Source organism: Sinocyclocheilus rhinocerous, unplaced genomic scaffold (assembly GCF_001515625.1).
Source record: "Sinocyclocheilus rhinocerous isolate Xijiao unplaced genomic scaffold, SAMN03320098_v1.1 scaffold314, whole genome shotgun sequence".
Classification (NCBI taxonomy): domain Eukaryota; kingdom Metazoa; phylum Chordata; class Actinopteri; order Cypriniformes; family Cyprinidae; genus Sinocyclocheilus; species Sinocyclocheilus rhinocerous.
Genome location: NW_015630021.1, coordinates 27663 through 48632, shown reverse-complemented (window position 1 = coordinate 48632; position 20970 = coordinate 27663). Strand labels below are relative to the sequence as shown.

General features: G+C 36.3%; 1 pseudogene; it reads left to right on the top strand.

Annotated features, from left to right (window-relative positions):
* The first annotated feature begins 19670 nt into the window (after positions 1-19670).
* On the top strand, positions 19671-20652 carry LOC107739573 (1-phosphatidylinositol phosphodiesterase-like; annotated as a pseudogene).
* The last annotated feature ends 318 nt before the right edge of the window (positions 20653-20970 follow it).

Sequence of the window (20970 nt, the reverse complement as noted above, 5' to 3'; positions counted from 1 at the left end):
GGGTGGGGGAAACCCTGGGGCAGTGTAATTCAGTATTCAGGTGTCATAATCTGACTGTGACATGTATATGTGACACATGACATGTACTTTCATTCTGACGACATTGGTGAGCAAGTGATGTAATACTAAATTTCTCCAAATCTGTTCCACTGAACAAACAAACTTATTTACATCTTGGATGGCCTGAGGGTGAGTAAGTTTTAAGCAAATTTTTATTTTTGAGTAAACTATTCTTTAAGTTGTAATTAAAAATAAATAATTATTGTTGGTCTTCAGTGTCAGTTTATGTGAAATTGTATCTAATGCATTTCCAAAATTTTGGAGGGCCTTGTACATCTAGAGATTGAGTTTTCAATCTGTGAAGTGTGCAGCCTGAACAGACAGCAAGTGTGTCTTAATACAGGATTCATCATCTGCTCTGAGCTAGATTAGAGAGCTGTCCGTGGTCCTGAAATTTCCTTTATTTTCCATGGTGCTGAACTTTGTGTTGACCTTTGAAGAATGCTGTTTGGGAGAAACTAAGATAACTATTCAGTGCAGCTGAAATGCTATAGACAAAATGTTTTTTCTTTCTCTTCTTCACTCTATCATGTTCAGGGTTACATAAGTGTATTAAACTGAACTGACAGTGCCACCTCACCAGCTATGTTACATTCATTCCACTTTCTCTCTCTTTCTACTGTTCATTTTTCAACCACTTTCTCACTCAGCCAGTCTGATATGAGTTAGCAAACGTCTGCGTGCATGAGTGTGCATATCTAAACATGTAAATGCACAAGCGTGTGAGTATGTGTACTTTTAAGTGAGTCAGGCAGGCCTGAACTCCAGGTGGGCCTCTACTGTTTGTACCCTTGAGCAGCTACTTAACCTGATTCGCTCCAGTGCCTCCCCAGCTGTACTAATGGCTAATGTGATTGTGGAAACAGAGGCCTTGGATAAAGGCATCTGCCAGGCAAATCGCTGGCAATATTGTGCGGTGTCACGACTTAAAGACTGATTTAGAGCGTGGAGTGAAGGATGAAGAAAGGAGACGGTGAAAAAGAAATATGTAGCGAGATATTCAAAATTGAATTACAAAGATGGATGACAAAGGTGAGTAAAAGGAGAGGTGAAGGAATAGACTGCATCTGTAAAAGCAAATAAGATAAAGAAGAATAAGAAGCCAAAATTAATCTCCATCTTTGGCAGGTTGCTCAGATTATGAGATGATTGAGGCAAAAATGATGATGCAGTGCAATGGGATGTAATTTTTCAATGGTCAGAAGTGCCAGTGCATAAGATGGCAAGGCCAAGAATAAATGCACTTGCAAAGACTTGGTATTGAAGATTTGGGAGAAACCAGGAGATATAAAGGTGTTTGGATAGGCGTATCCAAGGTTGTAAAGAGGTGTAAAGTGTGTTTGTATATTCCAGAGAGACTGAAGGGCAATGTTGACACATGAATACAGCCTCGTTTTAATTGAAGAGCTCTTAAACACTTTTAATGAGGACTGCATCTGTATGGGGATTGTATAATGCTTACTCTACTAAATTTTCCACAGTCAAACATGTTTTTTTCCAGGAAAAAAGTTGCACCTGTTAAAAATACCTTTGCAGCTTTTTCTTATTTTGTTTGACTGCATTTTAGTTGAGTATGGTCATGAGTAGGCTAGGATATAAAAACTATCTAGATAGCAGTGCGAGATGGTCTGTTTGAGATCAACATTAAAGTCATCATGAAATCAAAATCAAATCACAGCAAAGCAATCACCATATGACAACGATCCAGTCAATTTCCGAGTAATAAAATCAGAACCTGTCCTACATTTTTTTTTCTCATTTGAAAAGCTGTTTCACTTAGATATGTCACAACAGGGAAGAAAAGACAATCACAACTTCCGTTTCATGCCTACATTAAGAATTGCCCACAGAGATTTTGAGGCCAGTGCTTTGTTGCCCTGAAAATTTTTAATTCATAGATTTTTACATCTATTTTAATGCCTTGCAAACTAAATTATTGGTGCTCTATTGTATGTTGCATCGTTATTGCAAATTCTGCAGATATTTTTTTTTTTGTGTTAAATTTATGTTAAAATGTACATTGCATATTTCTTTTTGTTAAGAAAATCATTAACAAGAAAATAACTTTCAAGTTTCAGTAAATATAAGTAGAATTACAGAAATATATTGCAGTAATAACATCTCAAATTGTATAAGATCCACTTTTAATAGCATATTTAAAAAAAATCCTAAATATATATATATTCTTTTGTGGTGAGGCCAGTAAAAATGTTGGCAGTGCAAGTAAAGCTCAGGGCAATTGGTCAACAGAAAAACATAAAAAGACTTTATTGCTGAATCACAACTTGTTGGGGAAATACAGAACTCCATTATATAAATTTGCCTTAATTGACTGAATTTGTTACACTACAATGTTCAGCATCACATTTGCACCAGATGCTAAACTTCAACAAATAGTTCATTCTATATTGGTATCTTTATTGTTAATTTTCCTGACCTGATAGTTGCCACTTGTTGCTTGTTTAGCCAGCTTGTGTGTATATTGCTAGTGTTCGGTTTTTTTTTTTTTTTTTTTTACAGGTCTTCATAGTTTCACCTATAGATTCTTAGTGTAGGCACTAGGTAACAGTTGGCGGGTCTTAACTATAATCAATCTGGAACTAATTGGTGGTAGATATTAATTTTGTAACACTTTTTCTGTATTTCATAGTATTTCTATGACTATTGTTACAGACCCTCGAATAAGCAACACTCCAAATCTTATTATGGAGTTCACATGGTGCTCTGTCTTTTCCCCAGCTTCCCTCTTAAGCCATACTGTTTCGTTGTGTACAGCAAAGCAAATGCACAATCAACATGCAGGTCAATAAATGGCCACGTACCAGCTGTCTCTACTGACCAAGCAGCAACAAGTGCGATCGATTAAGGAAGTAATTAAGTAAGATTCCAAATGAATCCATGGGTGGTCATCCCTTTTTTTTTGTTGTTCCTGGTATGTCTTTGTTTTTTTCCATACCTCTTTCATTATTTCTTACAATGAGTTTGCTCCTTTTGCCTGCATGCTTTGATAAGATAAGCAGAGTAGTCCTAAAGGATTTAAAGACGTTTGATTCTGGCCTCGTCTCAGACACCAGCCTGGTCTGACTTTGCTGAACTTGGCTCAGTGTTTAGTCTGAGATGTGTTTGAGGGTGACTAACGACTCGCGCTGATTGATAAGTTCACGCTATTGTACTACAATGCACTAATGCTGATTTGTCTGCTCAGGAAGATGTGAACACTCAAAAGAAAATGTTCTCTGTTGATTTCAGACCAAAAGAAGGCCTGCCAACTTGACCGAATCATTTATTTTCAAGTGATTTTTCCTCAATTTTTGAAAGGAAATTCCCAGAGTTTAAAGCTCAGAGCAGCACAATATGTGAACCTTAACCAAAGTTAACTGCTTCTGTATATGTCCTTGGGCCCTCAAAATGATTGCTGTAGAAATAAAAGTAATATGATTTTTAAAATACTTTGTACGCATGTACACTCTTAAAGGTTCTTTATTGGCATCAATGGTTTCACGATGACCCTTTAATAAACCTTTACATTGCATTAAAGGTCTTAATAGTAGAAAAAAGTTCTTGGTATTATATAAAAAAAAAAATATCACAAAAGACAAAAAAAATGGTTCTTTAGGAAACCAAAAATGCTGTTTCTGCAGTTTTGGTAGCTTTATTTTTAAGAGTGTATCTGATTATATTTAGCTGATTTTGGGTTTTTTGGGTTTGGCATTTTTAATCATTCTATAAATTCTGAACCAATCTTTTAACAAGTTATGTATATCTGTCACAATAATCATGAAAAAATATTGTACTATTCAATGCAGTTCAATGCTATTATGGCAGGGCTCAATAATAAGGATTTCTCAGTTGTTATTTAATATAATTTTTTTTATTTTTTAAATTAATTAATTAATTAACCCTGCTAACATTTTTACTGGCCACACCACAAAAGAATAAATATTTCGTTATTATTAGTATTTAGTATTAGCATTTTTATGTTTGCTTTTAATTAATTAATTAATTAACCCTGCTAACATTTTTACTGGCCACACCACAAAAGAATAAATATTTCGTTATTATTAGTAATGCATTTTTATGTTTGCCGGAAATATTTAAATTTTCTGTTTTGTTTCATGTTTTCCTTACAAGAAGAAAAAGTAGAACAAATTAGTAAACACACTTTTGCTGTAAAACAATGCAAAACATTACTGATTGATTTAAAATTTTCAACACATTTTTACTGATGTTGTGCATTCATTTGCGCATTTTTTGTTTATTGCAAAATCAGCAGAATTTGCATATGTACAATGCATCACATAAAACCCAAACATTTATGTTTGCAAGGGATAAAATTAATGTACAAGATCAATGAATGTACATTTTTCAATGCCAGCTCTCTCACACTGGGCCCAGGCCACAGACCACCCTAACTGAACTCGAATTAGATGTTGTACTGACAAAATATAACTTTTTTAGTATTTTATTTTCAATAAAATGGGGGAAAAAAGTTTCAAACCTGATTTCCAATTATATTCAGTGTTTCAAAGCAATTGCCAGACAGCACAGAGAGCATTTGAACTCTTTAGCTTCAGCTTTAAAGCTTCAGTTGGCCTTAACCAATACTGCTCTCTTATTGTTTGCCCTCCCTTCATATTTCACTTTGGTGGACATTTTTTGCCTTCAGTATAAATGTTATGCCAAAGGTTCAGGATAAAATAATGGTGTGGTTGACCTTTTTTCCCTGGTATGGATAGATGAAGGCAGAAGGTGGGGAGAGAAAGACTCCTGCGTAAGAGGCAGAGGTAACACAACGGATCAACAGAACCCTGAGGGAGAATAGATGAAATGTCACATGGGCGATCACAGAGAGGGTTCACTTTATGTGGACGATGTGTTCCCTTAGACAGTACGTTTTCTTTCTTTTTATAAGTCTGAGCGATGATATTAGTGTCTGAGTTTGGGTGAACTAGAAACCCCATTTATTCACTTGGCGTGTGTGGTCATTTGGGTGTGTTTTCAAGAATTACCTTCAGTTACACCAACGCATTGTGCGAAGGGCAACTCATCCGGCCTTCCTGAAAGGAGTAGGAGAATTCAATAGGTGCTGATTGAGGTGGGCATAGCAGGTTGCCCCCTACTGACTCAATCAGTGTGGGTGTATGTGTGTGTGTGCTTGTATTGTATTGCATGTGAATGTTCATACTGCAGGGTTACCAGCCTCTTTTACCCTGTATACTTGTGTAACACCTCATTATCGACAAGGTATGGCAGCCATTTGGGCTATTGTGGTTTGAAGTCAAGATGAAATGACATTCACAGTCTGTTTTACTTCTGTCAGTAAGTTAGTTCAAGCATAAACTGCAAATAAGTATTACTTAGGGTTTTAAAATCGATATATTTATGAGTTCTCCCATATTTATTCCAAGGTGCACAGATTTGAGTAAAAAAAAAAGTAAAATCTACTTAACTTTACAATGCAGGTGCTCCCAGTATGCACTGGGGCATGAATAATTAATAAGGTTGCACATTTTCAATGTCTGCCAGGTTTATCTGCACTGTTGTTATTGTTAATTTTGTTGTCAAGTTTAGTAACTTGTTTTTCTATGCCTGAATTACATTTTTTCCTCAATGATTTACATTACAATTACATTTATGCATTTGTCAGACGCCTTTATCCAAAGCGATGGTATATATATTTTTTGTTCTTGCTTTGACCTTGGCGTTGCTCTTTCTACTGTTTGTGTTAAAGTACAGAAAAAAAAAATCCAGTTATTGTTACCGTTATTGTGTTTTGTGCAGCAAGTGTAGGTTTCCTAAACTTAGCCTATAGAAAAAAAATCATATTTCACATATTAAACAAACATTAAACAAACATGCCATTAACAGTTTTAGACATTGTCAGACATTATCAGTATTCTGGACATGATCAGATTTGTGATGTGTGTTTGTGTGTGTGTGTGTGTGTGTGTACCATGTATTATACTTCAGCATCCATTTACATTTTTAATTTAAATGTTTTTAGGTTATTTTAAGTGCCAGTGCATTAGATTTGCAAGTAAAACGTATTCTTTGAGGTTCTTAAGTTATATTTAATCACTCACTTTGTCCAATATTATGTTTCAAATTTAAGTAGGCTTTTACTACAATTTATGCCACTGAAATTTTTAACCTTAAACCGCATAAACACATTTCATAACACCAAATACACAAAATAATGTTCTTTTTAGCAACATCATATGACCCCTTTAAAACAACAACAACAGGAATTAAGGTCAGTATTGATTTCATAAGCTCCTCGAACTAATGAAAAATTATTGATTAATTTATCTAGCACATACCAAATCAAATGTTTAACGGCACAATATGAGTATTAGATCTCACTCCACAGTTCCAGAAGATTCCATAAGCTTCCCGGTATTTATAGCGAACTCTAGAGACTGGCGACCACCTCAGGAGTTTTCTGTGGCTGCCACATCCACCGCTGAGGTAAGCACTGGACCAATCATGGATTCTGTTGTTGAGCTTTGGGGCAGGAGGGTCAGTGGGTAAGTCTGTAGCATCTCATACCTCTGCACTGTCGGAGCCTAAAGGAGGCAAATGACCTAATTAGCTGTCTGAATAATTGCCTGAAAGTCTGCATGAGGTCTAGCGGGGTCATTTATGTGTGCGTATGTGTGTGTGGCTTGTTAAAAGTCTGAAAGAAGTGTATCTCTCTTATCATCACGTAAGGAGATCATACGTAATTACTTATACTTACACTACCAATCAAAAGTTTAGAATAATTAAGATATTTTAAAAATGCTTTTGAAAGAAGTCTCTTATGCTTATATAGTTCTGTAATAATATTTCACAATGTTACTGTTTTACTGAATTTTGATTAAATAAATGGTGTGTTAAAGGGCAAGAGACTTGAAAAACATTTTTAAAAAATCATTTTTATTCCCAAACTTTTGACTGATATTGTGTAAATGTAGGTTTGTGACTCCATTTTTGTGAGTCTTTATTAAAGTTTAGTTAAGCATGACCTCTAATAAGCTTAAAATGAAATGGCACTAACAAATATTGGGTAAAATAGTGAATTTGTAATTAGATTAAATGATTGTTGTATCAGAATGGTTTGGTATTGATCTAGTTACAGTGTATTCATAATTAACATTTCTCTTATTTTACCCACCATCTTGGGAGGATTTCTTTTGTCTTCTCCATGAAGGATTGATGTCAGGCAGCTCACTAGATGTTGGAACAGAGCCATGATGTCCACCTCCACTTATATCTCTCTTTCATCCTGGTAGACAGCTGTGTTTGAGAAAGCAGCAGGAGCTATCCAACCGTCCAGGCCTAAGGAAGCATGTCAGAGTAGTGAGATGCTACGCGTGAGTCCATTTTTTAACCTGATTCTAGTGCAGAAACAAACATCAGCTTCAGGCTGTGTGGCTGATCCAATTCTGCCATTGTGGAACCGCACAGATTTCATGGTGTAATATCTCATGGCTTCATTCTTAAAACTGCTCAGCTATTGCATCATAAAAGTAAGCCTACAGTCCACCTGTTGAGATTGTCCAGCTTCCCAAACCATGTCTTTCCCGGGAGTTTTTGTTGAAATTTTAGAATCAGATTGTGACTTTAGGCTGTGTTTCAAAACCTAGTGTGTACTGCTTACCTAAACACAATTTTTGAGCATTAGATATGCTTTTGAGATACCTTATTTTGGCTGAGGCAGGATTGCATATATATTCGTTGTGGATAAGGCAATCCCACAATGCATTGTGAAAATCTCAGCAAAAAAAGAGTCCATCTATTATTCAATACTAAATGGTATAGTTATGAAATCCAATGGCAAGTATAAAGTTTTGCCCAGTATTTATGTGTATATATTTCTGTGTTTCTTGGCTCATAAATCTGAGGGGGCGTGCTTGAATGGGCATGACGCTTCTGGTGGTGAGAAAAGCAGCAATTAAGTTGGTGTAATGTTTTGATATTAGACTAAATATCAGATTAGTCGCATAACAGAGCTTGTGTGTTTTCCTGAGTGAATTATTGACATTTGCACACTTGTTAGTGCAGCAGGAAAGTAGCAATGTACTGAATGTGTGCTACCGCATGAGGATTCATCCAGAAATACGCATTTTGTAATGCATAGCTTCATTCAGTGACAGGTTAAAATAGTATACCCTTTAATTTTTCACATACTAAGGGACCTAGCTGATAAATTTAAAGAAGATGAGCCAGGGTATTTCCCCTTGAAAGCATGATTCTGACCTGGGGTGTCGCTAGACCCTTTTTACTCGGGCACGAACCCTAGTGAAATACCACTGTGATTATAGTATACCAACATAAGAATAATTTTCTCATTTTAGCAATCAAGTCGTGTGTGTTTTCTGTCAGCTGGACAGAAAACTTATGCACTGAATCATTTGCAGCAAATTCTCACATTGAAATATGGGGATGTTTTGTAAGACAGAAAACAAAAAGAGCACTGGAAGAGATCGATATTTACCTTCAGTCCATTGTAGGAAACAAAACTTGCAGAAGTCGTTTGTCAATGAAAAAGCAGCTCCTTATTGCGTGTACAGCTTGTGAATGACTCTCTGTAGGAAAAAACAATTAATATTAAATTATATTAACAGTATTTAAAAAAAAATGTTTCAATATATGGGCTTTTTTTGATGGGGGGCCTGTGCCCAAGTACAGATGAAAGTCTAGAAACGGCCACTAGCATAAGCAGCATTCAGGCCAAACGCTGTTGTGATCCATCATATTGATCACATTGGATTGAGGTGTGAGATCTGTCTCTCTGTAATTATAAAGCCACATTCTGTATCCATCCTGAATTTGCATACTGTCAATTCCCAGGTTTTTTTAAAAAACCTCACATCTCCCACAGCTTTAATGCTTCTTGTGCTGAAATTGTGTGGCTTTATCATTGCCTTCATTGCACTTCCTCTATTGCTTACGCTGCTTATTAGCAGAGCTCTGATCTGTAGGAGTGTCACTCTAGCCTTATGGGAAATCAATGGCTAATCAGAATGAGGGTCATCCAAATCTACCACAGTGATTCTGCCATGGCGGCTCCGGAGCCAAATGAAAATGCGAAAGACATAAGGGCTCGGACCTTAATCACATAAACAGCCAGGGATAAACAGTTCTGCTTAGCAAAGAAGTAATGTGAGAGAAACCGGCACGGCAGAGAAACCTAGAACAATTCCGTTGAGAATTTGGTGTTTGTTTGGGTTTAATGAGTTTTTGAGTGTGGTTTGACACAGGGAAAGTGCTTCTGTTGAGACCGCTTACCTCGGCTTTATCTGAGAGATAGAGAGAGGGAGAAAAAGCAGCGGAGAGGTGAAGAGTGGAGAGGTTCGCTTGTGCACTTGGCAAATACGAACCGGTTCGATCGCAAATCGTAACGGATACCTCAACACTCAGCGTTGTCATAGTGACACACTGAGAAAACAAAATCTGTTTAATTTAACAGAGTGGGTTATGCAGCGGTTTCAAAAGCCTCACAACGGCTGCTTATTACTACAAGGAGCGCTCAATGACACAGAGGAGGACGATGTTTTCCAGCGAGCCGAGTCGTATCATTCTATTGATTGGCCTGTGAAGAGGTCCTTGTGCAACGAGAGCCGGTGCTCAGTCCTCCATTATGATAATTGCGTTGTGTATCACATCTGTCGCATCAGCCCTGGCATTGGCGATGAATAAACAGTGACAGTAATGTCTCTCTATTGTTTAAAACCGTCTTCTGTCCTTTATTAATGCTGATGATGGTGCATTGCAAAAAGATCCAGCAGGCCTAATGGTGCCCTCAGGGCAAATATAAACAGAATTCATTACCGGATAAAAATGCAAATGTTTGATCAGAAACTCATTAAAAAAAAAAAAACAACAACAATGAAACACTGAGGTCAATATCTATGCACATTTAGTATGATAGTTCTAGAAAATGAAATCTATTTACTCGCCCTCATTTTGTTTTAAACCTGAATGGCGTTCTTCTTTTAGAGGAACAAAAAAGGAAACATTTTGGAGGAACCTTTATGCAGCTTTTGTCAAACAAGGATAGATCATGGTGACCATGACTGGCAAGCACTTAAGAGGAGGAAAACAAACAAACAAACAAAAAAACACCATTAAAAAGACCATACGAGTACAGTACATATGACAACATTCCTTGTCTTCTGAAGTTGTAAGATAGCTTCGTCTAACGAACAGTCTGATATTCTGATGCTTTTGCTCTCCCCAGATGCTTCAAAAGCTTGGGGTCATTAAGATTTGTGTACGTTTTTGAAACAAATCTCTCATGCTCACCAAGGCTGCATTTATTTTATTAATAATTACAATTACAATTTAAAACAACTGTTTTCTACTGTAATATGATAGGCAATTTGGTTCTTTCTCATTATTTGACTTAGTGAGAGCATATAAGCCCAAAAAAGGCGTATATGAGCCAAAAAGCCCAAAATCACTGGACTTAACGACTACAGACCTGTCGCTCTCGCGTCTGTTGTACATTTATCTAAACAATTACATTTTTTATCTATACTTCTATTTCTGCATATAGTACATTATTATTTAATTTCTGTTTTTTTTCTTACATTAGTGTTATATTCCATCCCTACTGTGTTATTCCTATGTATGTCTGCACTATCATGTATGTCTGCACAATGTCTGTACTTCTACACTGGAAGCTCCTGTCGTCAAATTCCTTGTGTGTGTAAACATACTTGGTAATAAAGCTCTTCTGATTCTGATTCTGATTCTGATATGTTAGAATGTAATTACTTTTATTACTTTTGACAGCTGAAATTTTCAGCAGCCATTACTCCAGTCATTAGTGTCACATGGTCCTTCAGAAATCACTATAATATGCTGATTTGGTGTTAAAAAACAAACAAAAAAACAAAACTTTTTTAAATTAATTTTTTTCTGGAGAATTTTAATTTTAATTTTTAAATAGATGAATAGGAAGAATAGAAAGTCCAAAAGAACAGTATTTATTAATGAAATAGAATTTTTTTGTGACAGTGTACTGCTACTTTTGGTCAAAAATGGCTTGACATCCACCATCACACCGTTTTAGTACCTCATTAAAATAAAAAAGAGAAAAATCTAAGATTATGAGAATAAAATAACAATATAAAATAACATTATGAGATAAATGTAAAATAAAGTCAAGTAAAGTAACATCAAAATGTCTGTCATTGGTATCTGTGAGGTTGGCATGCCAGTATTTTCTCAGTAATATAATTTTGATTTATCTTTTGATCATTCTGAATATTTTTATTATGTAGTATGCAGTAAGCATATATTAAAAAAAATGTTTTTGACCTTTTCACTGACCTGTTTTGAAGATGAAAAGCAATATTTGGACTATTGAATTTCAGTCATTAACCTTTTTTGTTCCTTATTCCCACATTTTCATCCTTTTTCACCCATTTTGCATTTGATTATCACAAACCGTTTCTAACTAAAAGGTCAAACTCAGACATTGCTATAAATATTACTGCAGAAGCAAACATGTAAATAAGGCCAGAGGTACACAAACACACTGACAAATGTGTGCAATCACACAACACTTCACGCTGAGCACCAATCAGACAGTCGACCTCACTTGGCACAGGGGCTTTGCTCCTGCCTCTGTCTGACATGCTGGGCCTGTCCCAGAGGAACCTGCTTTTATAAGGCAAACATTTGGAATTAGCATTTTCACAAAAGGGCAGCAAAGACCTCTTGTCAGGAACGTGGAAAGGTCACCAGGTTTCCTGCTGAATTGAGACACCCCGAATGCCGTGATATCAGTCCTCTCTCTCAGACAGCGAGGGCAGCAGAAATTGAGAGATGACTCGGGCTCTATCTCCGCTGACATTACGAGGGTCATTTAGCACTCGAGATTGAGAGCCATAATTGGTTATGAGGGTTCGACACTGAAATATGGCCAGTGTCGCTGGAACCATGAAGCATGGACCACATCCACCCAGACACAGTCAGGCAGTGACTCTAGGATCTCGGCTGGGAGGAAAAACCGAGAGGACGGGTGCTGAGGCATGCCGACTCAACTTCACTGGGTCTTCCTGGCATCCTGGTGAGGCTGGTAGAGCGTGTCTCTCTGAGAACCAGCCAGACAGGGCCTCCTCAGAGACCACCTCTGCTTGGGTGGGAGGTGTGCGTCTCTGGGCTTGTGTCGAGGGGGGGAGGTGGGTGGCGTCTGATGGGCTGCATGCTTACACGGATGAGTTAGCTAAGCCGAGAGATAACAGAGACATGGAGTGGCTTTAAGAACGAGGCAAGGGTTCAGTGGAGGAGATCTCCGGCTATTGTGAGTGTAATCATTGATAGAGAGGGCAAAGTCATACATCAGAACTTTTCTCCCCCCCCCCCCCACTGAATGGAGACATCGCACTGCTGCACGTGTTTTACTTCTGACAATGAATATTGACCTGAAATTAACTATTTAGGGAAAAAATTATTTTGAATGGTCGTTTACACACCTTTGTGTCATCCCAAGTATGACTGTTTTGTATTCAATAAAATGCAAATTAAGATGTTTATGAAGATAGCGCTGCACTGGTAACGCCAAGGTCATGAGTTCCATTCCCAGGGAAAACATTCTAAATTCTAAATGCACCTTTAGTCACTTTAGATAATGAAATATATAAAAATTATAATAATATACACTAATTAATAAGTAATACTAATAAATAATACATATACTGTACACTACCATTCAAAAGTATCATTTGGGTTGATAAGAAGTCTCTTATGCTCACCAAGGATTTATTTTAAGAAAAAATACAGTAAACCGTAATATTGTGAAATATTACAATTTAAAATAACTTTTTAATGTAATTTATTTCTATGATGGCAAAGCTGAATTTTCAGCAGCCTTTTCTCTAGTCCTCAGTGTCAGAAATCTAATATACTGATGATTTTGTGCTCAAGAAACATTTTTATTATCATTTATTGATTGAAAACAGGTGTTCTGTGTAATATTTTTGTGAAAAACGTAAGGCATTTTTTCAGGATTTATTGAGAAATATAGTGTTTCAAAAGATTTCTATTTCAAATAAATGCTGTTCATTTGAACTTTTGGTTAATTTAATGCATCTTTGCTGAATAATAGTATTAATTTATTTCTTAAAGAAAAAGTTCACTGAATCCAAATTATATTGCATATTGTTGTAATAACAAACTTTATAATATTCTGGTAATTATGGTACCTAATTATCATTAATTATACATGTACATGTAATTATACTGTACATGTGCAGATGTATCTTTGGCATCTTTTTTTTAAATAGTTTTTATAAAGTTTTTTTTTAAATAATTTTTATTGTGCAAGCTCCCTCTTTGCTGCTGTAGCTGTTTCTTGAGCTCATACATTTAATTTTTTGATGTACTGATGTTTCTTTTGGGAGTTTCATCCTGCAAAAATTATGAGTGGCTGGTGCTTTTGATTGATTTTTACCAAAATGCTTTGTTTAAATAATAAATAATACACAAATGTAACTGTAAAATAATAACACTCTTGTGATTTTATAAATATCTCTTGACACCAGGCAGTCAAACCGCACAGGTTTTTAATAACTTATAAGCCAGTGGAATGCATCCTGATGTATTCCTACTGTGTTATATACCTGCACATCTTATGTATCACTACGATGTATCTCTCTCACATCGCTTGCAAATGCATGTCAAATCTCTAATTCCACAGTGTGAGCTACAAGCACAACTCAGCATGGAGCTTCAACACATTAAGTGTATTAGATTTCAGTCTGACATCTGATCATTATCATCTCCTCTCTCTCTCTCGCTCTTTCTCTCCCTCACTCTGTCTTTCACATACTCCATCTCCATAAACAATTCCATTTGAAAAGCTCTGCTGCTGCTGTCAGCGTCTTACATTTTCCAACATCTCCTCTCCTCTCACACCCTCCCCCCTCGTTCATCCTGTAGTTTGTGCGGCGTACAGGTGAGTAAATCACAGAGATAACGAGGCGATGGGGGATTCTCACTGTTGTAGATGCATCGCCCAAGGCTGAATGGAAGGGTGGAGCAAAACGGCACCAGCACAGATGTTCACATGATGCACCATGATAGGGGTCATGGATACCAGCGAAGACTCTTGGAGTCTTGGACCTTTTTTTAAAGGTAAAATGTGTAATGTATGCACTGCTAGTGTCACAAGATGTAATTGTAAATATAATGGCTTCAAACTGGTTTCCCAAACACTCCTCATCACATCCCCTGCCACTGATCATCAAATAGATAGTCCCGCCCTAAACTCATGCCACTGGTTGCAATGTTGGAATTGCTGGTTGGGAACTCTTCTATGCATTTCTTTTGTTTCCAATCTCAGAAATGTTGCATTGTATACTGCGAATATTGCTGGCTCTGTGACAAATTGCTTATGCTTCTCTATTGTAAGTCGCTTTGAATAAAAGCATCTGCTAAATGCATAAATGTAAATGTAAACCAAATGGTCAAGGTTTGTCTGATTAGCACAGACCATAATCTTTCTGCTATGTGCATTTAGTCGTGGCCTAATGGTTAGCGAGTCGGACTCGTAACCCAAAGGTTGCGGGTTAGAGTCTCGTACCGGCAGGGATTGTAGGTGAGGGGAGTGAATGTACAGCGCTCTCTCCCACCTTCAATACCATGACTGAGGTGCCCTTGAGCAAGGCACCGTACCCCCAACTGCTCCCCGGGCGCCGCAGCATAAATGGCTGCCCACTGCTCCGGGTGTGTGTTCACGGTGTGTGTGTGTGTGTTCACTGCTGTGTGTGTGCACTTTGGATGGGTTAAATGCAGAGCACTAATTCCAAGTATGGGTCACCATACTTGGCCACATGTCACGTCACGTCACTTTTCACTTTATGCCAGTGCATATCATTTACATTTTGCAGGGTTTTGATATCTAAAGTGACTTATAGTTCATTACAGGTGCATTTTTATCAGAATGTGTTGAACCTATGACCTTGTTGTGGCTAGCGCTATTGCTCTTGGAGCTGAGATACGGGAACCTGCCTGCATCACACCTGACTGAACTCAGGTGCTTCAGGACCCAAATTTAAACATGCTTGTTTTTCATAATGTATATGCAAGGAACAAATGCAACTCTTTGTTTCCTGAAATATAATCTTATACTTGCCCTCAAAGTCTTATGTTTGGAAAGACAAATGATAAGGCAAGGAGAGCTACAGCATCTGATGCCCTTGTATTTTCTCAGACTCCCAAGACACTTGCTCATTTCCCAGCAGGCCTAAAAGGAGAACAGGATAAAAACAGGATTTTAGATAAGATTCAAACTGATTTAATAACTTTAATAAACATAAACCGACATAAAATCAACCTCTGAAAATCTCACATTGGTCCTACTTGGGAAGGTTATTTTAAGTTCAAAAGGCCAAAGATATGCCGCTGTTTTTTTTTTTTTTTCTTCATTTTTTTATGGACTTTTCAGCAGTATTATAGGTTCTTAAAGCAGAGTTATTATAGTAAACTGAAAATAAAACTTAAAAAAAAAAACTATTAATTGAAATAAAAAACTGTAAAAAATAATAAAACTGTAATTTTCATTTAAAATCTAAAGCAATAAAAACTCAAATGGAAATACTAATAAAAACTATAGACATATTTTTAAAAATTACTAAAATTTTTAACTAAACTTTTAAATTAAAAAATTTAAAATGTAAATTATTAAGACAAAAAATGAATTAAAAATAAATAAAAACTATAATGATACGAGCTGTTGCATTGACATAAATAAAACAATTTAAAAATAGACAATTTTAAAATAGACCTACATTTTAAAATGTACAAATTACTAATCTAAAATCAAAAATGTCATATAGCAAAACTCAAATCTAAAATTCACAATCAATTTATGAAAAGTGTGTGACTGTAAATTACACAGAAGCATTTCTGTATCTCAAACAACAGAGCATGCCACTAGCAACAGCAAGATCATGGGTTCCATTCCCAAGGAATGCATAAACCTAAAATATATATCTTGAATGCAGTGAGCATCTGCCAAATACATGAATGTAAATGCATCAAGACTTTGTCCTCAATGTGTGATGTCAAAACACAGTCACTAAAGACATCCTTATTTCCAAATGCCCAAACATATCCATACAATTTCAATTTAACACACTTTTTAACCTAACTATATAATGAAAGCATGCAAACCACATTTAAGATCTGAATTAAACATATAATGATGTGATTTATGCTCTGAATCCACCAGAAACTCCAGTAGTATCAGCAGATTTTGACAGATGTCACTGACTTCACCTCTCAACGACTGGTGAGTATTTATAACATTTTTGTTTCTTTAACTGCTGTCAATCTCACAATCCCCTCGCTCAGTTTTCATACAAAATGAATTGAAAATGACTCGTTTTGCACAGAGAGCGATGGAGAGAACAGTAAAATCTAGTTTTAATACAGGTTGTTTGAGGGATTGGACATGGAGACCAAAGACACTGAAAGACACAGCTACACTTTGAACATGTAATTACTCCACCATAGAAAGACACAGATTAGAATCATCATCCAATAGAAAAAGACCTGTAATTACACAACAGACAGAGACAAAAGGAAACAAAGGACATAAAGCATCACAATCCTGTCACCACAGACACTAATGAGAAACAGATAGAGAGAACGTGAGGACGGGAAAGACAAACGAGGAAAGCTCAAGTCAAATGAAGTAAAATTGATTATCAGCGTTTAAAACTCGCAGCTTTCGTGGACTGTATTATGTCTTCATAATTGGTGTCAGAGCCCAGTTTGGATTTGAAAAGAAATCCTAATTGACTAATGTGATGAGGGAATTTGTGTGCAACAGTTGGGACAAAAGACTTATATTAAAATATCAAAACACCACTTTATATTGCACAACCAATGCGGATTGGCATAGACTGTGTTGAATATTGTTTACTCAGGTGAAGTCAAAACCAGTGTATTAAGATTTGCTTTGTTAAATGCTTGATGGCCTAAAAACAATAACATATTTATATATGCCACTGCATACAAGCAAAGAAGCACAATTACAGAGAATACATTAGGATTAAACGGGGAAACAAGGCACATTTTCATTTTAATTAAATGTTTATTATTTATTTCAGAAGATATGGTTCAGGGACCGTGGGGGATGAAGTAACCAGCTGATTGATGGGAATAGAAGAAGCAGAAGTGAGATGCATATAGATAACGTCATGCTGGGCATTATTATAGTGTTTCACTGTTAATTGCATTTGAGCTTTTTTGAAAATAGTTTTTCTATTGTGAAGTGCAATGCAATAGCGATTTTTGTGGAAATAATATAGCTAAACACAAATAGGGCTATCAAAGAAATGAGAGTTGGTTTGTTGGAGTGTTTTTTTTCTTTTTCTTTATTTGAGAGGTTTTATATGCACATCAAAATGACAATTAATTACAACCTTATTATACAAGAAATGTGTTTACATGAGATTACATGTTTTTCCCTCCAATGTTGATGCCAGTTTATTAAGCAAATCACTTGCTTTGGATGAAAAGTGTCTGTTAAATACATGTACCTGCACATTTTTGAGCTTTGCTTTATTTATTTGTTTGTTTACTTGTTCACTGTAAAAAAAAAGTTCAAACAGGTTAAATTATTTTGATGAGTTAAAGTAATGGAACATATGTTATTAAGCAAATCACTTGCTTTGGATGAAAAGTGTCTGTTAAATACATGTACCTGCACATTTTTGAGCTTTGCTTTATTTATTTGTTTGTTTACTTGTTCACTGTAAAAAAAAAAGTTCAAACAGGTTAAATTATTTTGATGAGTTAAAGTAATGGAACATATGCTGTTTTTTCATTGCTTTAACTGGTTAAAACTGTTGGCATTAGATATCATGAGATTTTTTTGAATACCACCACAATCATGGAGCCCATAAACAGACATGGATGATGATGGGGGAGAGAAAAAAATAGATGGGAGTGAACATTATATATCAATGCTTTTGTTGAGTTCACTCACAAAGTTTTGCGTTCTTATAAGAAACTTAGCAAAAGTTTTGCGCACCGATGCAAAAGCATTGAAGTATAATTTTCCCTCCTACAGTATCTCATATTCCATCACTGTGTCCCTTTAGGGGTATTCGCTGGTTGGACACACAAACTATCCATGGTACATGGCAAGATTAAAGACAGCAACTCTGTGGAAAACAAATTATAGGTTTACATTCAAATGATAAATGCAGTATGCTAAGGCTGTTTTGTTTTTCAGAAAATTAAACTCACTTTCCAAGGTCTGACGCTGTACTGTAGCTCTGGAAGTAAGTGAACTTTTTTGCTGCACCCCTGGGGGAAAAAAAACAGAACTCTAGATAGCTCACAGAAAATGTAAACTTATATTTTCCCATAAACCCTTGGGAAAAAAGGTAACTTTGACCATGTTTATCGTAAGTTCAGGCTTATGTTTATTCACACTAAACCCAGATGTTTATTCTGGGAGATAATGTATCTTTAATATACAGATATACAGTATACACCTGCAGGGCATTTTATTTTAACTATTTTATTCCATATAGAGCTTTTATATTTCTACCTTCCCTTTCTTTATGTTTGCTCATTAATAAACATACAAATATATTGAGTATATAGTAAAAAAAAAAAAAAAAAAAAAACACTTTAAGGCAGCCTTAAAGTAGTGTACGGAAGATTTTGAAATATTATCTTTTGAAACGTCATTTGATATGCAGGGCAACTGAGTTCAGTGTGGAGCATTTTGTCCGTTCTCATTGAGTCAGCATTTTACTGTACACTATTGATAGACACAATGACCCCTCTAACAAAAGGGTCAGTTTGTACTGGTGCCTCCAACAAGCTCAAGCCAGAACTGTGCACTCACTGAAAGAAAAGGTACAAAAACAACAGCAGTCTTTTCAGCTAACCTGACACTGCCTAGTTGGTTCTTTGTGCATCTGCATCACAGACCTCTTCAGGTTCACCGGCAAACCCAACTTACACAGTAAGAGATGACTTCTCCTGCTGGGATTGAGATGAATTTGCATATTAAAGCTGTATTTACCAACACAAAGTATGTTAGGAGGGTTTTAGTTTTGCTGTTTGCAGTGCAACAAATCCAGCATACAAATACTGTAGAGTCCAGGAGTCTGGAAATCTGGAACGCGTTTAAGTTTAAACCTGAAAAAACATAAAAACGAATAAATGACTAAGTGAATCACACTGAAAACAACTTTCACTCAGAAATTGCTAGTAAATTTCACAATTACTAAGAAACAACAAGTAACATATTGAATTAAATGTGACATTTTGAAGCAGACAGAATGAAATAAAATTTAATTGTAAAATGTACAACAATAAACTAAAAAAAAAAAACTTTACATTGCAGAAATATTTCAGACTCTGCACTAAATAACTAATAAATGAACGTGTTTGTGGCATTGATTATGGGAACTTTTCTTGTAGGCATACAGAAACAGACTTTCGGATCGCATAAAATAACTACCAAATATCTGGTTTTTATGCAGGGTGATGTCATTCCCTGCAAAAAATTGTAGTGAAATTCTAATTGAATTATTCTAATGATTATCTTTATAGTAAAGGATCAGTGGCTATTGAAAAGGCTCATTATGGAAAGCACCAGAGGACACATTTTGCAGCAAATGGTGATGGGTATTTTGCTGGGTTGAGGTTCTTAATACCCATAATTCCAAAACCTCTTTCATAGTATCTTATATAACAAATTACAGTTCTTATTCCATTTATAGTAAAGCAAAATCCATTTCACTGAAAAGAAAAGTCTTCCATCTCTTATTCATTATTTTAACAAGTGCTTTTATCTCAGACTGGCCAAATGGATCTGTTTCTCTTTGTCTACCTGGTATTATCAGGAGCAAATGAACCAATTATCTAATTTCATTATATCCATCCATTATAGATAAGCATGAGTGCTTTCACAGTAATCTTGTATCTTTTTAGCAAGACAGGTAAGGACGCATTCTTTGTCTGATGATGATCTGACCTCTGTTTGACCTCATAGTGCGACCGTCTCAGGATACAGGGCCATCCAGACCCCTGACTATGATGACACCTCCATGCCTGAGATCCTGAACCCTTCCTGAACGTCTACTGCCTATCAGATGTGACAATGCCCGGCACACACAACACCATGGCCCTGTATATGGCAGCTCACTCGCAGAATGCAACTCCTGGTCCCTTGCCTTCCTGCTGTGCACCGGAATCCGCTTTCTGGATATCCGTGTTCGGCATGCTAAAGGCAACTTGACCATCCACCACGGCATCTCGTATCAGTACGCTCACTTTGGGGACGTGTTAATGGACGTGGTGGCTTTCCTAAGGGAGTTTCTTTCTGAAACGGTGTTGATGAGGCTGAAAGAGGAGTTGAGCAACACGCAGGATATTTACGTTGCAGTGGTGCGCTATATTAATGAGTACGCGCACTGGTGCATGCTGTGGCACAGTCATGAGATGCCCAGCATGGGGGAGGCACGAGGAAAGCTGATCGTACTGCAAGACTTCACCGGCCCTGACTTGGGAATACACTACAACTCACTGGACATAGCAGATGACTGGAAGGTAAGGACACATTGATGGGTTTGTGAATATGGGAGTGACTTTTCAGCTTGTTCATTTTTGTGTGCTTGTGGAGAAAATAAACTCTCTTAAAATATACTTTCACACTTTTACTGATCCAAAAAATGTCATTTCCACCTTTGAAATTCAATAAATGATAGTAATGGAATGCTGAGAGTTGCTTAGGCATTCTTTGAGCATTTAAGATACTTTTACACTTTTTTTTTTGCATAATTTGATAAAATTACAGCTTGATTGGAAATGTCAAATAAATTAATCTGTTCACAAGTGATATTGACCACAAGTTATTTTTCATTAATGTCCTCACACATCATG